Genomic DNA, 17,526 nt, shown 5'->3' on the forward strand with positions numbered 1-17,526 from the left:
CACGATTGTGTCACTCAATCATGAAGTTTCCAGTGCAACTTAGGGAAGAAACAAAGTAAAAACAAAACGGATATTAGATAGAAAAAGGAATTGTATAACCAAAGTCGTTACTACCACATCCCTAAAATCCTATGAATTTAGTTACACATGATGTAATAATCTAAACACATAGATTGGAGGGAAAACAATTGGAACATAAAACTAAAGCAAATAAAACCCGTAGGTTGAATCTTTGTCGTTCTTGATGCTCTTGAATCCTTCTTCAACTCCTTGCACAATGAAGTACTCTAGCTTTTAATCTCTTGGATTTATGATGCAAAAAGAGGCTCTGATTTGATGATGCTTGAGGTCTTATTTATAGGAGAAAGTCACTCCTCATCCTCGAAGGAGAAGATCTTCAAAATATGGTAAATCATGGAGAGAAATCAAGGTTAAATTGGATTCGCCGCTTTTCACGGCGGGCCGCCGCATTATCTCCGGCGGTCGCTGCGCGGTAGTCCACAGTCTCTGCCTCCTCGGTTGCGGGCCGCCACGCGTCCTCCGGCGGTAGCTGGATGAGACTCCTTTTTTTAACACAAATTTCCGAGGCGGGCCGCTACAAGCTACTGGCCGCCAGGCACCGGCGGTCGTCGTACATGTTGCACCGGTCGCCGTCTGAACTCCAGATTTCTAGACTTTGCATTTTGACTCATTTTTTCGGCTCAAATATGCACATTTCTCACAAAACACGTCAAAATATCAAAATGTATAAAATATGCAAATAATAGACATGTAATGTGCTTTTGACATTAAAAACGGACCAAATAATGGCCTTAAAACAGTGTAAAATCTGAGCGTATCAGTCGTCGTAGCTCATACCGCTCCCCATCGTTCAACAGTTGCTCTGGTAAAGACCATGAAACTTACTGATGTCGTACATAACACGCTCAAAATGCTTGTAAAGCTCTGACGCCTTGTGACTCGATGTCTCATCGAGCTTCACCTTAGGCTCATTGTATCGTTCCGCGATACGGGTCCTGAAATCAACCTTCCGTTGATTGTTGCTTACGATCGGATCATCACCGATATCTATCCAACACTTCGCCAGAGCAAGCATCTCAACTGACAAATATTTTTTCCGCGGCCTCCTAGCCTTCTGAGGCGGTTGATGCACTTTTTATTAGCACTAAAAATACCTGCAAGTATACAGGATAAATCTAGTATAGCTAAAGGTTAGTACCGGGTTGTCGAACACGGGGAATATAATCACAAATTGGCTACCTTCTACTAAGCTTCTTTCACTATTTGGAAAACCAAAGATTTTTGAAAACTTTTAGAAAACAAGAACACTGAAAGCTGTAAACAACTAATTGGAACAAATAATAGAGATAAGAATATGAAAGATAAGAGAATTCTAGGGATACGCATTCACAGTTATTGTTATACAAGTTCCAACTACAATAACCTAGCACAGTTTATACTTCGATAGAACGAGTGATAAAGCTAATTTCATGCATCGGTTATGGGGGTAAATTCAGTTATTTCCAGAGTCTAACACATGTTTTAAGTTCAGGTGTGTAGAGAATCCGCCAGGTTCAGAAAACGAGGAACAATATCTACTAGGCGGAGGAATCATGAAGAAAAAGAGTAAAAGAGCAACGTTCTACCTGACCAAGGAGAATCAGGGTGAGCGTGGAACATAAGTAAACCAGACGGGGGAACTTCTAGGAAGGGCAAAATAGAGAATTCAAGGAAGAATCTAGAAGATCAAATCCCTGTCTATAAATAGTGAAGCACGCATCAAAGAAAAGTGGGATCACACATTCTAGCTCTTACCTCACACTCTTTCACACACATTTCTCTACACAATGCACGAGAATAGGGTAATTTGGGGGTTTCATCGGGTTTTTTATCGTTCCATCGTGGTGTAACACCGTCCTCACGGAAGGGGAAGATACAATTACTATTTTAGTTTCTGTTTTTGTGGTTTTTAAGCCGAGTCTTCATCGTGTGAAGCTAGGTATCTGTTGAATTCTATGTTGAACATTCGACTATTGTTGCTATGGAAGTTTATGTTTCATTTTGGTTTCCTATCGATGTTGATCTGTGCTATTTACTTGTTTTGGATGCTTTTCACATTTGACTTGTTGAATCGGAGTTGATTTTGGTTGAATTGGTTGAATTTGAGTTGATGGAGATGGGTTTGATTGTTGTTGAGTTCGGATTGCTTGGATCCGGAGTGGATTAAGCGTTCGACGTGTGGATCTGAAACAGGTTAGTGAAATTATGCATGATTATGGATGTTTATTACTTTTCTCTTCGTTTACATGACCTAGTAGTGTAGATCTGCTTATTTTCCGGTTAATCGTAATTCCTGACGTCCGATTTGGTACGCTGTGTTCCGATCTGCTTTGTTACTCTGTTTTATATATGTTTATGCTTGTTTCGTTGAAAGAAATGAAGATCGTTGGTAGTTAGAGTAAGAAGTTTTGCATCCGTACTTTTCTGTTTTGGAAAAATGGTCCCCACCGTATGTTTCCGTTTCGTTTAGTTGTTTTTAGGAAGTCGTTTACCATGGTCTAGTAAGTTTTAGTTGCTAAGTTCTAAATTCTTCTTGATCTTTATTTTATGATGAATGCGTACGTTTTCTTTTCCGTTTCCTAGGTCTAGCTGTTAGAATAGGTAAAATTGTTGTTCCCAAGTCTAGTAGTTTATTTTCTCAACCCACTGTTGCGTGGCAGCAGCCAACCCTTTTTTCTAAATCCTCTACATTCCGACTCGCGTCCTATCATTCTCTACTAGTCATTAGTGTAGCGGGTTGAGGTTTTTGAGAGTTGTCTGAGAGTGAGTCCAACGACCAAAGTCTGTCTGATTTATGATCTCCTAGACCCTGTGATCTAGTGAATCTTCTTGACCTGAAGACTGTGAAATACCTGATATGTATTGTGCTCATCAATCTGACCATCAACGAGTTACACTAGTTATGCCCATGCGGTACAAACGTAGATTACTAACACCGGGGTTATCAATCCTAGATTCGTAACTCGTAAAAGCTCCTAAGACCATTGAAAAGTCCTCACTCTCAATTAACAGTGCCGTTTTAAAGGAAGCTAATTGTAGTGTCTATTAAGTGGATCTAACTCGCCAACCTCCTCTCACGATTATGTAGCAAGTTATATTAAATCATCATCGAATGTGTCACTCAAGCATGAAGTATTACGGAACAACTTAAGAAAGAAACGAAGTAAAAACAAAACAAATATTAAATAGAAAAAGGAATTGTATAACCAAAGTCGTTACTAACACATCCCTAGAATCCTATGAGTTTAGTTACACATGGTAGAATAAGCTAAAAACATAGAATGAAGGGAAAACAAAGTGAACATAAGAACTAAAAGCAATAAAACCCAAGGGTAGAATCCTTATAGCCTTGATCTTCTCTTGATTCCGTCTCCAACCTCTTGCACAGTGAAGAACTCTCTCAATTTTATGCTCTAGAATTATGAGGCAAAAAGATGATAATAATGAAGAGGTTTGAGGGGGTATTTATAGGGAAAAAATTGAATCCTATTGGAATAAGGTAAAAGGTAGCTAAATTTGGTAAAATCTGGAGAAAAAATAGGTCAAATTGTGCGCTGCGTTTTCGCAGCGGGCCGCTGCACCTTGGCCAGCGGTCGATGCTCGTTGTCCGTAGCTTCTGCCCTTTTGGATAGCGGTCGCTGCAAAATATTCCAGTAGCTTCGGGAGCTTCTCGAGCGGTCGTTGCGCACTCCCCAGTGGTCGTTGGCGTCTTCTGATTTTCAGCACAACTTTCTCCGGAGCGGACCGCTATAAGTGTAGCGGTCGTTAGGCTCCAGCGGTCGCTACGCATGTTGCAGCGGACCGCTGGACGGTATGATTGCTCCAGATTTCCAACTTTGAATCTTTCCTGTCTTTTAAGCTAAAATATGTACAATTCTCGCAAAACATGTCAAAATACCAAGATAGAGAAAATATGCAAAATGTGAACATGAATTGCGATTTAGATATTAAAAACAGACCAAATAAAAGTCTTAAAATAGTGCAAAATCCGAGCGTATCAGCGGTGCATACGGCTCTGCGGTTTTTGCCTTCCCCTTCTCATTCTCCTTCTCCTTGGTAGGTGATGGGTGCATTTCCTCTTTATCATACTCTTTCATGCTGAAGCTCGGATCTCTGACTGGAATAGTTATGCCTTTAGTGTTTGTACCCAGAACTAAGCTAATCATGGTACCCAGAAATAAGCTTCATTATCAAAACTAAGCTAATCAGGCAGTGGAGTAATTGTGCCTTTAGGATAACAAGAATGAATTACAAAAATGGTACCCAGAAAATAGGGTTTGTACCTTTTTGGTATCTGATGTAGGATAATCATACAAGTATTTAGGTACTTGGATCAGAAAAAACCCCAATTTAGGTGCATCTATTGGCCATTTTGCCCCTAATTTGTATCGTAATCGACGTGTATAAGAAAATGTCATCGCTTTATATGTTCATAATTAACTAATAAAATCTATAATAAAATAACAAGTGGAGTATTGTTATAGTATTAATAGGGAGTAACAAATTCGGTGTTTTAATGACCACGTTAAAGACTTGCAAGTCATTAATGGTCTCAGTGGAAAAATGGTCAATACATGCACCTATATTGTGATTTTTCCCTGTTTATGTACTTAAATATGATATTTCCCACATTGGGTATCAAAAAAGTGCAAATCTCATTTTCTGGTACCGTTTTTATAGTTCACTCCGATTACAACAAACATCTTCTGTTGCTTGTGATCTGCTCCTCATTGCGATTGGACAAATCTCTAAAAAGCCATTAACCCTCATATTTCTCACAGTGACAAACCTTCGCTCAATCCATGAAGTACTTGCAGTACTGATGTGCTCTACGACACATTCGGTCCGTATCTTGTTGTAGCAATTATCAAAATTTCCCCAAAAAGTTATTGCATTTGAAGAGTTGGCAATAATCAAATTTTCAGAATTGTCAACGTGAAAATCCTTTCGGTATACTCTGAGATTAGCACATTAAATATGGCTACAAACTGTTTCACTTCATTTTAAACTTGTGTTTTGTCTCAATATTCCTTTGTTAAATGCAAGAGTAATACTTCATTTTTCCTACTTAAAGATGACATATTTTTCTTCTTTTTTTAGGGAATTTTTTCTTAATTAAATATCTAATTTTAATTGACAAATTTTTAAAATAAAAATATTATTATTTCTATTTTATTTTCTCTTGCCTTAATGATGCACTATTTTTTAGCACTATTAATACCTGCAAGTATAAAGAGTAGCAACAGTATAGCTAAAGGTTAGTACCGGATATCGAACACGGGGAAAACAAATACGGATTGTCCATCTTCTACTAAAACTCAATTACTATTTGGAGAACCGAAAGATTTTTGAAAACTTTGAAAACTGAAAGCAATTGAAAGCAAATAACACTGATCGTGTCACTCAATCATGAAACTTCCAGCGCAACTTAGGGAATAAACAATGTAAAAACAAAATGAATATTAAATAGACAAAAGAATTGTATAACCAAAGTCGTTACTAACACATCCCTAGAATCCTATGAATTTAGTTACACATAATGTAATAATCTAAACACATAGATTGAAGGAAAATCAATAGGAACATAAAACTAAAGCTAATAAAATCCGTAGGTGTCACGACCGCACTTTGCTAAGGGTAGCAAAGCCGGTAAACCGTGACTAGGGGTGGGAAATAAGAGGAGGGGAATAGAAAGGGGATAATAATGACCGAATATTCACTTAGAAATAAAGGAAAACAACTTCAAATTAACTCTTAATCACCAGAACTTGAATGTAAATCTTACTTTTCAATAAATAATTATCAGAGTATAAAAGAACAATACGCAGCGGAATGAACACGGTCACATGTATGGAGACATGCACCTCTGAGAGCCTCTGCTTAAAATATAATGAAAATCATAAACTCTGCTCAGCATTCCCCACCGTCACTGCTCAACCTGCACATTTAGAAATATATGCAGGGCTGAGTATAAAAATACTCAGTGAACACATTGCCGAAATATACATACATAAAATGAAAATGTTGTCATGTCATCACAGTAACACTCGAGAGTTTTCTCTTAAAAGGCCCGAGCTTACTAAATTCTTTGTGAGCTAAAGCTCGACTGATCAGTCTAAGTTCTTTCTGTACTTTTGCCATATCTGAACACCAAGTGCCGTGGAGATGGTGCTCTCCCACGGTCACCTACATCTTTCTCCAGCCGGGGAGGTGGCCACCTCCCAACGGCCTCCACTATATCATCTTTGTGCCGTGGAAGGTGGCCACCTTCCACGGTCACCTGTGTACACTAATCCGAGTAGGGACACCACCCTCACTCGGACCCGAATTCGATTCTTACGTTCCAACCAAACAGATAGGCTTCATACACATAAAACAAATAATTTATGGCAAGACAACATTATTTGTATAACTAAATATCATCTCAAAATATTTGACATTTTATCCACATTAGTATGTAGGATAGAAAAGTTCACCTCATGCGTTTAAATTCCGTTACTTGAGGTTCTTTACTCCTACCATCACTTGCTCGTAGAGATAGCCTTTTGAAAATAAAAACATATACTTAATCAAACTCAAGGAAAACATCTACTTAGAATGCATGCATCCTAATTAATCTCTTTCTATTCTTCGTTCTTTCATAGGAAATTTATGAAACTTTCATATTAATTAAGTCAGGAAATTTGATTAAAAGTAATTCTTTGTTAGACTTAATTAATTATGTGACTTAGAGAGCTCTCTCTCTCTCTCTCTCTCTCTCTCTTTCTTTCCTTCTATTTCCTTAGCGGCCGCCCAAGGCGTCGCGGGGCGACGCTGGTCGGCCCTGCGCACCTTCGATTTCAACATCTTCCATCTTCGGGAACTAAGTAAATTATCCAGAGAATTTTAATTTACCACTTAATCGAGCTCCAACTCATCTCCACGATTAACTCTTCGCTCTATGTAATTTAATCGGCCCAAACACTAATTTTAATCCTTGTCCATAAAAGACCATTCTCATTAACAACAAGAAATTAAGTAGCCCCTTTATTTATTGTTATTATTCACTGTCGGCCCCCTTATCTAATTTAATTATGTAGTCCACTTTAATTCTTGAAAATCCTTTGGCCCAAACAAAAACAACTAAAGTGGCCCAACCAAAGTGTTTCACCAAAAATTTCTCCACTCTCCCTTCTCGGTCAACTTCTCTCTCTCTCTATCCCCTTCATTCCATTTTCCCCAAATTCATCAAATTCTTTCCTACATCAGAGGCGGCGCCTCCACTCCTTTTCTTTCTCCGGCGAGTTCGTCGCCAATCGCCCATCCCTCCACCGTCATCTCCTCCGGCCATCGTCGCTGTTCTTGCTGCTCGCCGACGCGGGGCCTCTTCGAGCGCTCGTGGGGCAGCAGCAGCAGCGCCGTCGGCCACTTCTCCTGCTGTCCGCTGTGTCACTCCCGTTGGCGCTTGAGACGGCCGAAGCCGCCGCCGCTGCTGTGTCTCTGTCGTTGTTCGACCGTGGACAGGACAGAGGTTCTCCGGCGCGCGGTGAGCTGTTGTGCAGTTGGTCAGTCGCCGGGCAGCCACAATCCCATATCTAAAAGCTAAGTTCTTCCTTTATATTTTAGTAAACTTCTATCTAGATTTTGATTAACAAGGAGGAGTTGAAAGCTTTAAATTCATGGCTGAAGTTGCTCTTGTGGTTTATGAAACTTCTTATGTGATTGTTGGTTCCGAAAATTAAAATTTGTCTATTAGATGATGATTCTTGAAATAAAAGAAGTGGGATTAGTGATTACCTTAGGTTGGAAAATTGTCTTTGAAAAGAGAAAAAGAAAGAATTCTTTTCTCTAGCTCTCGATTTCTTTGAATTGATCAACTGTGATGGAAATTGTAGTATAGCTTGGAGATGACAACGAGAATATGATGGTGATTTGTTTTCAGGCGGTGGGGGAGGATTTGGCCGCTTCTGTGAATGACACGTGGAGTTGGGGAGTTATATTGGGCTGCCATATGCATGAAAGAGAAAGATGAGAGTTGGGCCTTCCATGATGACTCCAAAAATTTAAGAAGTGGGCTGAGATTTAATTTATAGGTCCACACATGTACACTTTTAATTTCTTGAATTCCATTTCATAGTATTAGAGATGTATAACGATAGTTAGACTCGTAAAATCAGAAAGTTTGGTTCCGTTAGTGTGACCATATGCTCATTTATTTATGACATTTCACCTACTAGAATTATAATAATTTATATTATTCTTTAATTCTTTTTTTTGGCTAAACATTTGATAACATTTCGACAAAGAAAAAGAAAAAAAATATTGAGATATTACATTCTACCCACCTTAACAAGATGAAAAAAGTTGGGATGTTACAGTAGGTTGAATCCTTGTCGTTCTCGATGTTTTTGAATCCTTCTTCAACTCTTTGCACAATGAAGTACTCTAGCTTTTAATCTCTTGAAATTATGTTGCAAAAAGAGGATCTCATTAATGAAGCTTGATGGTCTATTTATAGGGGAAAGTCACTCCTCATCCAAGAAGGAAAAGACCTGCAAAATATGGTAAATCTTAGAGAGAAATCTAGGTTAAATTTGATTCGCCGCTTTTCACGGCGGGCCGCCGCATGATCTCCGGCGGTCGCCACGCGTGCCTCCTTAGTGGCGGGTGACATACTTGGATTTTACATGGTTTTAGAGGGTGGTTATGTATGAATTTGATCATATTTTGTCTATTATTGGACATGTTTATATCTACTTCTCTATTATGTTGTTATGTTGACCATTTTGTTAAGAATGTGTAGAAAAAGGTACAAAATTTGTGGATGTGCAGCAGCCTTGCTTTGAGACAATATTTACTAGAGATTTTGAAGTCCAATCAGCCTATAATGCATATCATTCTCTTCGTCTTTGAAAGAGCTTCGCGTGGGTATCCTGCACGCCTCAATCGGAGTTCGGTAGAAAAAGTTATGGCCGTTACAAGAGCACTGCGCTATCCAGAAGCTTACACGCGGCCGGGTGAATTATTACACTGTAAATTCACCTGGCCGGGTTCTGTAATTCTGCGCGAAAATGGCCAGAAAGGGGTCGAAAATTACCACCCGGCCGGGTGAATTTTGCTCTTTATAATTCCACTCGGCCGGGTACGCTATTTTGACGTATTCTTTTGCCAAAAACGCGATTTTTTATGGGAGATTAAAGGAAAAATGCCTAGGGTTAAAGAGGATTCAACACTTACCGCCTCCAACACTCACACGCACCCCCAAGAACACCTTTGAGAGAGGGAATTGAAGATTGTTGGAATCTATGCCGGTCAATGGACTTTGACCAAATAATAATTTCAACGAGACATTTAATTTTGTGAAATTAAATGATATAGCGTCGATTTACGTCCGGAGTAGATGACCGTAGTATATTTATTTTCTCAAATCCGATTCCCGGTGAGTGAGAAATAATAGATTAAAGTTGTGCAAAATTGCAAACATAATGAGCTATGAGAGAAGCTTAGGGAATAATTAAGAGAGTTAATTATCCCACATTGGAAGTTACAACCTTATTAAACTAGTATTTAATAAGAAGGATTATTACATGTAATAATTATAGTAGACTAAGATGGGAGCCCACCCCTTCCATTGGGTGAGCTATCGTAAATTTAGCCGTTACAGCATTATGCACGAAGCTAGAATCGGCTCTTTGCATCATCTACTCTCTCCCTGCTGCGTTGTTCTGTCAAGCTCATCTCTCCTCTCTCAGTTCGGCTGGGCTGTTGATAACCGTGCTACTTCACCGGAAGGCGTAGCCGTTTATCTTTGGGGACGAAACGTCAATCCGAAGAGCACTACTGGGCGTATCTCGTCTTCACCGAAAAGAGGCCTCTCGACTACGGCTATTTCCTTTTCTACCAGATTTATAGTTTCGATTTCCATTTGTAATTTTTCGTTTTAGATTCTTTTACCATGTTCCTTCTTGGGTTGTATTAGGTTATCTCTGTAACTCCATAAAACCTGACAATGTAAGACGAGATATAACTTGCTTTTGAAGGGATTTGGACGCAAAAGCTGAGAAATAAAACTTTAGAAACTTTAATCACCTTTGCTGGAGATGTCGACTGAATCCAGCCACTTGGCATACCAATCCGGCCACCACTAGCCGCATCTAGGCTGCTCACCATAGCTACCACATTGATGCCAGCACTCTGGCTCTATCCATCTTCATCAACGGCCCCTTGGGTGTATCTCTGGCATACCCGGGGCTGTTGGTGCAGATCCACCTCAGTGGGTAGTTGAGTTCCACTTTAGTGGTTTCCTTAGGATCCCTTTAATGGATCAGTGTTGAATAACAAGGGTCTCACCTGAATCTTTGAGACCTTGAGTCTGCGTGCCGGGGCTTCGGGTCTCATGCGAGTGTTGGAACCTTCGGGTTCGGCATGGGTATTAGCTCCTTGGACCGGTCGTCATATTGGGCTCTGCCCAACATAAGATAGTGGGGAGCCTATGCCCAATCATGTTGTTAGCTCCTTCGGAAACTTGAATGGTTCTTTCCAAGGACCGTGCGGCCACCGTTAGCCACCTAGAATGATGCCACCCATGAAAAACCACCTAAATTTGGGCGGCTTTAAGAGAGTGAGTATCCAAAAGATGTTGTTCTACTTGACAACATTGGGCATCGCAAAACTTCCTCATGAAGAGCAGGCCGCCCGCGCCAAGTGATCAAAGAGGCGAGTGTTGAGGTCATGGCAGGACTATAGGCATAGCGCAAAGGGAGATTATCTTTGTAAAAATTTTTATTCTAAGTGCATTAGATGATAGTTTGTACAATGTATACTCCCTTGTAACCACATCAAAAGAGATGTGGGAAAGCCTATACAAAAAGTATAGTATCGGCGATAATGCTTTGCCAGTGCGAACACGTTGTAGTATCCAAATTCACGGACAGCAAGTGGTCGACTCTAGACCGGTCATGGAACAGAGTTAGAGTTCGAATGATCATCCACGGACTCGCGGCTGAAGGGATGAATTTGCCCGACAACTTTGTACGGTGCATACTTATTCAAGAAACTCCCTCCTAATTGGAAGGACTTTAAGCACTATCTCAAGCACAAGCGAAAGAAGATAGATCTTGAAGACTTAATCCTCGTGAGAAGCTGCGCATTGAAGCGGATGTGTGCAAGATCGATCTAGAGGCAGGGCTTTAGCTGCGGTCACCAAAGCCAACTTGTTGGGAGGCGAAAGGGGCGGACCCTCCAACAAACGCCCCCGCTGAGAAATCGGAAAATGAAAGGGAAGGGGCGAAGCTGACTGCAAAGAAATTTGAAGGCGAGTGCTACAAGTGTGACAAAATTGACCACTTTTCCAAAGGCCCACTTGTAATGAGAAGAAAGCGTGACCCAAATGGATTGAGAAAGAGTTCAGAGTGGAATGAAGATAGCCTCGTTGCCGTAGTCAGCAGAAGAAGTTAACATTGGTGACAAGAGAGTAGAATTTAGTACATCGACACAGCATCACTGCTCTGTGTTGCTCAGAGAGAGGAGCAAGTTTATCTCCCTACAACTGCTTGTTGAAGGAAGGAAGATCAACATGGGGAATCGAAGCATCGTCAGGGTCTACCGGCCATTGGCAACGTGATTCCCTCATGATGGCGTCTGGCGTGCTCTATCACTTTGGATAATAGCTGCGTATCCCGGACATCCGCAAGAACCTAGTGTCGGGATCAATACTAGTTAATAAGGGGTTTAAACTTGTATTCAAGTCGATAGGTTTGCTTTGGCACAGTTTGGGAAGTCCCTCAAGAAAGGTTATGTAACCGACGGACTTTTCAACATGTAGTGCTCTTCGCCTTGTTCCCAAGAAGAGCCTTTGGTAACAATAATAATAAAGCATCTACTTCCTCTTATTTGTGAGTCAGCTGAAATTTGTGGCATTCTGTAGATTGGGACATGTGAGATTCAAAAGCATGAAAGATTAGTAAATTTAAGTTACTAAAGACGGTGTGGATACCCAAGAGACAAATGTAAAATATGTGCGAAATTTACAAATGACTAAATTACCGTTTCCACTCGGTTAGACGGAAGCAGAAACCCCTTGAACGAATTCACACGGATGTACGCTGATTTAAGGATTAGATTGCAAACTAGAGGTGGTAAAAAGTATCTTTTTTATAGATGATTACTGCAAGATATTATTGTTATAACATCTATATTTAAAGAAGTAGAGATGAAGCAATTGAAAGCGTTCAAAAATTATAAGAGCGATATATTTGAATCAACTTGGTTGTAAAATCAAAGCGATTGAAGTGATAGATGATGATATGTAGCGTTTGAGAGTTATGCAACTGCATAGTGGTATAATTCATCAAACAGCTAGCTCATACTCACCTACAATCTAATGGTGTGCTCGCATAAATGAACTCAAGAGATGATGAATGCGTTGCTACTAGGATTCGGGATTACCCGAGAACATGGGGGGAAATGCTGACATCAACTATATACTAAACAAAATTCCACTCAAGGAAAGACATCACTCGCTGAGTTATGGAAAGGAAGGAAACCATCCTCTGAGTACCTCGAAGTTTGGAGGTGTTTGGCCCGAAGTGATGGTTCCCCACCCGAAAGAGATCCGCGATTGGACCTAAAGCGGTTGATTGTATCCTTCAATTGAGGATATGCATAACATTAGTGCATACTGTATGATTTGTTGTTCCGCAAGTCTAAAATATGAAGTTATTACGGTAGGAGCAACAATGAGTCAAGGAATGCCGTATTTCTCGAAAATCGTTTCCTTACAGAACGAAAAGAAGTCCCGATCGATTAAGTTAAAGAGGTGAAGATGAGAACCATAGTTCTAAAGCGATTAGGATGAAGCCCTGATTCTAAATCACTTTACACGGATGAAGAGAGCTTTAAATTCGCAAGCGGGTGAGCTTTGATCCAGTGATGCGATGTAAACGTGTGTAAATTCGAGGAACACCAAAAACATTTGGTCTGACTACATTGTTTTTATGTTGGATGAAGGCCGCGTCGATAAAAGTAGCATTCGATGACGAATAGTTTACATTGGAAGATGTTTGTTGACGAAATTGACTCGATTTTGCTAAACCGCACTTGGGTGTTGATTTGATTTGCCCGAAGGTGCCAAACCTTTAGGGTGCGCGAATGGGTCTTAAAAGAAAATTTAAGGACGTGGAGCGAGTGGATAAGTATAAGCCCGATTAGTTGTAAAGAAGGGTTTTAAACAAAGGAAGGACATGACTTCTTGATACCTATTTTTGTAACTTGAGGATTACGCTATCCGAGTCTTACCATGTTCTTCAGTGCACACACCAATCTAGAGATTCATCAAATGGATATTAAGGCTAACGTTCCTAGTATTGAATTAGAGGATAAATCTGAACAAAGCGAAAGTTTTGTAAAGTACACAGACGAGAGAAAAAAAGTATGCAAACTCGTAGTCCCTATATGGATTAAGCAATACCGTTAACGATGGCACTTGAAGTTTGATAATGTAATGTTATCGAATGGTTTTAAAATCAACGAAATTAGGCAAATGTGTCTATATTAAAAGCACCATTAACAGGTACGTTATAGTGTCTTTTACGTTGACGCATGTTAATCATGGGTTGCTTAACACTCAAGTGATTAACGAAACAAAAGCCATGTTAAGAAACTTTGACATAGAGCGTGATGCAACGTGTCAATTCTTGGAATGAAAATTCTAAAACACCAAATGGAATCATCACTTAACGATCTCATTTATATTTGAAAAAGATATTGAAGAAATTCAATGCCTCGATGTGCGATTAGACTCAATTGAACTTGATGTTCACTTGAGCAAAAACAAGAAGCGAAACCGTTGCCTGAAGAAGAATATGCGGATCATTGGAGTGCATTTAATATCTTTAACTATTGCCTCGGCTAGGACCATTGCTTGTATCGTGAACAAGGTGCGATGGACGTTTACGAGTAATCCAATAAAGAGAGCATTGGAAGCTCTTGTAAGGGTTTTGAGATATCTAAAACATACTCAAAATCATGAGCTATATTTTGAATACCTAGATACTTGAAGGAGCTGTGAAGTCACGGAGTGGATATCCCAGAAAATAAGGACTCACTTTCAACAAGTGGATAGTCTCTACTTTATTAGAGGTGAATGCTGTCGTGAAATCCCGCGAAAGCAGAGGAGACATGTATAGTTCAACCATGGAATCGAATTCCTTGTAGCTCTAGATAAAGCCGGGAAAGAAGCCAGTGGCTTAAGAATTTCCTTGAGGATATTCCGGAGTTGGCCTAAGCCGGTGCTGCACCGTGTTGATTCTTGTGATAGCTGAAGCCGTATCGGGAGGCAGATAATGGCTTCTATAGCAGTGAAATCTCAACATATTCGTCGTGACATAATATCATGAGACATTCACAGTCACAACGGGCGTGATTACAATTGACTATGAGAATAATAGATAATCAGCGGATGTTCACCTAACCAAGGGTTAAGCTGACGATCAAATGAATAAGGATTCTTGTAGTAGAATAGGTTTTGAAATCCACAAACTAAACAATTGTCATAGTGGTAGCTTGACCATGATATTGGAGATCCCAAGAACTTAGTTCAATCGAGAAAACTAAGCTATGAGAGTTAAATTGTGAAACCTTTAGAAATAGCATCTATTCCTAAGAAGAAGCGATAGAGTGTTGAAAACTTGCACTTGTGGTGAGGGTAATCTATGACTTTTAATGACGTTCTAAGGATCTCAAGGAGATTGAGTTCTCAAAGAGACCGAGTAGGGCAAGATACTCAAGTAGGAATCTGCTATGTAAGTGTGAAGTGTGGTGGCTTGCATATTACGCACTTATGAAACCAAAGTGGTGTCGAGGCGCCAGTGTGCACAAAACGTGAACGGATGAGGGTTAAGGTGTTTAAGTGTTAACACCATTGTCTCGGTGCATAAGAGTGAGGACTAGTTCAAAGCATGGCGCTACTATAGGCCCGCTGTGTATCCGATGGCGTTGACTATGGAAGGTTGAAAGCTAAAAGTTACATCCACTAGCACTTACATATACCTCTCGAGGGTTGAGCTTGTGTACGCATGCATATATGCATTTGGCTGGTACACACTCTCATGTGGGGGATTGTTGGAATCTATACCGGTCAATGGACTTTGACCAAATTATAATTTCAATGAGACATTTAATTTTGTGAAATTAAATGATATAGCGTCGATCGTCCGGAGTAGATGACGTATTATATTATTTTCTCAGTCTGGAGTTCGGTGAGTGAGAAATAATAGATTAAAGTTGTACAAAATTACAAACTTAATGAGCTATGAAAGCTTAGGGAATAATTAAGAGTTAATTACCCCGCATTGGAGATTCTGACCTTATTAAGCTAGCTCTTTCCTTGATCCCGAAAAACCCAAGATGACACGTTTTTCCCTTTTTAGTTTGTCCCAACTAAGATGACACATTTCCTTTTTAGTAACTTTCTCTCTCCAATTAATACACTCAACCACTTTTTCTCACTCTATTAAATATCCATCTTTCTTTATCTCTCTACTTTAATATTTTCCTTAGCCTCTCTCATTAAACACTTTAACCAATAATTCCTAAAATCTCGTGCCTGCTAAGCAATGTGTCATCTTAGCCGGGACGGAGGGAGTATTTAATAAGAAGGATTATTACATGTAATAATTATAGTGGACTAAGATGGGCTACATAGAGCCAGCGCTTGGCACTGCAGCTATGGCGTAGGAGCCTCGAGCCCCGAGCCCAGGCGCACCAGTGCTCGTGCTCTGATGCACATTCTTCGTCCCGTCCCCGTGCCCGTGCCCTTGTCCTTGGACTTGGACTTGGACTTGGATCTTGGCAATTGGTCATTGGGTGGTCTTTGGGCTGTTCATTGGGCCTGAGAATTAGGTGGGCTTGGTGCTTGGGCTTGGCCCCAGGCTAGTGGGTGCAGGGTCTAATTCTTTTTAGACCACCACCCAGTTTACACACGTCCCGGTGAGCCAAAGCGGGATGACACCTCGCCAGTATGGCGCGGTAAGCCAGCGTGGTGACACGTGGCAGTGCATGTGGCCAAGATCTAGAAGCTAAATCCTGGAGTCGAAGCCTCTGCAGCTACAGGCATGTAACGGCTCGTAACGCCCGGGCGTTACGGCTCGTAACCGGCGACCGTTACGATTCGACATTGATAATGGCAGCCATCAGTTTGCGTTGACCCCTACAGTGGGTGGGCATAAATAGAATTTGTCGTTTCCTAATTATACAGCTGAATCCTGCGCATAAATACACTCTCTCTCACTCTGCATTGTTCTTGTCGGAAGCTCACTCTCTCATCCGGTTCGGCTGGAGCTACGTGACTCTTCGTCTTGCTTCACTAGAGATATGACGTTTATCTTTTGGGGACCCAGAGTACGATCGAAGAGCACTACGGGCGTATCTCGTCTTAGGAAAGAAATCTGGCTGACTTATTTCTTTTCTACGGTTTATAGTTTCGATTTCCATTTGTAATTTTCATTTCAGTTCTTTTCTGTATTCCTTCTTGGGTTGTATTACGCCCGGTTATCTCTTGTAACTCCATAAAACTAACAAAGATTAAAGACTTCATTCGGAAGGTCAGTTACCCGTTCCGTAGATTAGATTCTCGCAGAGTACATAATCTTTTCTCCATGTATTTCATAAGTCTTTTTTGTTTGGTGTAGTTTTATGAAGAACACAGTAGCTAAACTCTTTTTTGTAGAATTTTTGGTGATGATGCATTGATTTCATAATCCAATTAATTTTGTTTTTACCTTGCTTTGTAGTTATTTTGTTTTCATAAAAGCTTGATCACCACTAGGGTGGGATTAATTAGATTAATGGGGAAAAAATAATTAATCGAAATAAGAATAATTCACCCTTAATGCAATAAAACTCGGGAGAGTGGGGAGGGGGCGACCAATCGAGTTTTTGAGTTGGGGTTTTGGAAGGACTTCAATCTTAGCACCTATTCTCAGCCACCCGGGGGGGTTTAATCTAAAATTTTGGGCGACTTAGAACTCATGACATCAAAGGTAAGGCAATTAGTTTGGATAAGAGTTTGGAATTTTCTTTGATTGGGTTCTACAATTTTCCCATATTATCTTTTCTTTTCGTGTTTTTTGTTTTTATTTATTTTTTGTTCATTATATGCTTTTTTATGTTAGAAAAAAAAAACATTTCGTTTCTCTGATAGTATAATATTTGTTCAGAAGTGAAAAAATTAGTCTCGGGGATACATTTTGTTTAATTGCTACACCCCGATTTTTGGGGGTATCCTTGTTAAATTTTGAGCAATTTTTTTGGGCCCCCTTTCAGAAAATTTTTGGCGGATTTAATATCGTATAATAATTGAGATTACTAGTCAATTTTATTTGTTTTATTTTCTTTTCATTTTCATTTTTTTTTTTATTCTCTAATTGTTTTTTTTCTCTTTAGAAAAATTTTTTTAAAAGGCCCCTTTAAACCCTATCCCAGACGGAC

At 40.0% G+C, this 17,526-nt stretch overlaps 2 long non-coding RNA genes across 2 annotated transcripts; one reads left to right on the top strand and one right to left on the bottom strand.

Annotated features, from left to right (window-relative positions):
* Nucleotides 1-6,976: 6,976 nt before the first annotated feature.
* On the bottom strand, nt 6,977-7,987 carry LOC125223801. The gene is made up of 2 exons (XR_007176781.1): nt 7,837-7,987; nt 6,977-7,590 (listed from the first exon to the last, which is right to left on the bottom strand). It is a non-coding gene; the product is annotated as an uncharacterized LOC125223801 (long non-coding RNA).
* On the top strand, nt 7,563-8,239 carry LOC125223800. Its single transcript, XR_007176780.1, has 2 exons — nt 7,563-7,645; nt 7,982-8,239. It is a non-coding gene; the product is annotated as an uncharacterized LOC125223800 (long non-coding RNA).
* The last annotated feature ends 9,287 nt before the right edge of the window (nt 8,240-17,526 follow it).

Source organism: Salvia hispanica, chromosome 4, assembly GCF_023119035.1.
Source record: "Salvia hispanica cultivar TCC Black 2014 chromosome 4, UniMelb_Shisp_WGS_1.0, whole genome shotgun sequence".
Lineage (NCBI taxonomy): Eukaryota > Viridiplantae > Streptophyta > Magnoliopsida > Lamiales > Lamiaceae > Salvia > Salvia hispanica.